Here is a 2052-nt window from a genome sequence, read left to right as displayed (position 1 = left end):
TCTTCTGATAAACAAGGATATTCTTCTTTGTAGGCCGCCTCTTCTCTAAGAACCTTTTCATAAAACTAGAATTTGTTTTGAAATCACTTTTTGGTTTTGGCTGCTAATTAATACCTGCTGAGATCTTAACTGGCAATTCAGATAGAAATTAATAATGCTTCAGAATATGACCAATCCAGGAAATGTTTGCATGTTATAAAGAAACCTTACGTTTCAATGGATGAAGTCAAGCATTGCCTTTCTAGCCAAACAGGTTGTGATTTTTTAATAAATTTAATTAATTAATTTTTTTCAAAGTTTTAAAATTTGTATAATACTGTGTTGGTTTTGCCATACAACAGTGCAAATTGGCCATAATTATAGGGGGCAGGAGGAGAAGGGGACGACAGAGGATGAGATGGCTGGTTGGCATCATTGACTTGACGCACATGAGTTTGGGTGAACTCGGGGAGTTGGTGATGGACAGGGAGGCCTGGAGTGCTGCGGTTCATGGGGTCGCAAAGAGTTGGACACGACTGAGCGACTGAACTGAACTGAACTGAATACATATATCCCCTCTCTTGAACCTCCCTCCCCATGTCCGTACCTTGCCCCTCCAGGTCATCACAGAGCGCCAGACTGGGCTTCTTGTGCTACACAGCCACTTCTCGCCAGCTGTCTGCCTTACACACAGGAGTATATGTATGTTGATGCTACTTGCTCGTTTGTCCCACTCTCTCCCTGCCCCGCTGCATCTGCAAGTCTATTCTCTACATCTGTGTCTCTATTCCTTCCCTGAAAATAGTTCATCAATACCACTTTTCTAGATTCCATTAGATACCAGTTCTAGATATATATTAATATGCTAATATTATATTTGTTTTCTCTTTCTGACTTACTTCACTCTGTATAGCAGGCTCTAGATTCATCTACCTCCATAATACTGACTCAAATTTGTTCTTTTTATGGCTGAGTAATATTCCTTTGTATATATGTACATAGTATATAGCGAAGATGTGTCTTCTTATCCATTCATCTGTTGATGGCCATCGAGGTTACTTCCATGTCCTGGCTACTGTGAATAGTGCTGTTATGAACATCGGGGTACATGTGTCTTTTAAAATTGTGCTTTCCTCAGAGTATATGCCCGGTAATGGAGTTACTGAGTCATACGGTAGATTTATTCCTGTTTTTTAAGGAATCTCCATACTGTTGTCTGTAATGGCTGTATCAGTTTACATTCCCACCAACAGTGTAGCAGTGTTCCCTTTTCTCCACATCCTCTCCAGTATTTACTGTTTGTAGATTTTTTAATTATGGCCATTCTAACTATGCCATTCTACTTCCCTGGTGGCTCAGATGGTAAAGCGTCTGCCTACAATGCAGAAGACCCGGGTTCGATCCCTGGCTCAGGAAGATCCCCTGGAGAAGGATATGGCAACCCACTCTAGTACTCTTGCCTGGAGAATCCCAGGGATAGAAGAGCCTGGTTGACTACTGTCCATGGGGTCACAAAGAATCAGAAACGACTGAGCAACTTCACTTAATGCTAACTAGTGTGAGGTGATACATCATTGTGTTTTGATTTGCACTTTTTTTTCTTTTTGATTTGCACTTCTCTGGTAATTAGTGATGTTGAGCATCTTTTCATGCTTTTATTGGCCATCTGTATGTCTTTCTTGGAGAAATGTCTGTTTAGATCTTCCATGCACTTTTTGATTGAGCCACTTATTTTCCTGATGTTGTGGTGTATGAGCTGCTTATATATTCTGGAGATTAATCTTTTGTCAGTTGTTTAGTTTGCAATTATTTTTGCCATTCTGAGGGGTGTCTTTTAATCTTGCTTATTGTCTCCTTTGCAGTGAAAAAGCTTTTAAGTTTAATTAAGTCCCATTTGCTTATTTTTATTTTATTTCCATTACTCTAGGAAGTGGTCCAAAGAGGATCTTGCTGTGATTAGGCTGTGATTTTCAAGCAGGGGGAATTTTTCTTATCTATCCATAGATTTTATTTGCATATTTTTAGTCTTAAACTAGGCATAACTCTTGGAGATAAGGTAGGGCAATGTTATAC

At 39.5% G+C, this 2052-nt stretch overlaps 1 non-coding gene across 1 annotated transcript; it reads left to right on the top strand.

Moving 5' to 3' along the window:
• Positions 1-1323: 1323 nt before the first annotated feature.
• TRNAC-ACA (transfer RNA cysteine (anticodon ACA)) lies at positions 1324-1396 on the top strand. Its single transcript has one exon. It is a non-coding gene; the product is annotated as a tRNA-Cys (tRNA).
• Positions 1397-2052: the final 656 nt, after the last annotated feature.

This window comes from Bos indicus, chromosome 1 (assembly GCF_029378745.1).
Source record: "Bos indicus isolate NIAB-ARS_2022 breed Sahiwal x Tharparkar chromosome 1, NIAB-ARS_B.indTharparkar_mat_pri_1.0, whole genome shotgun sequence".
NCBI classification, from domain to species: domain Eukaryota; kingdom Metazoa; phylum Chordata; class Mammalia; order Artiodactyla; family Bovidae; genus Bos; species Bos indicus.
This window is presented reverse-complemented; position numbering and strand designations above follow the sequence as displayed.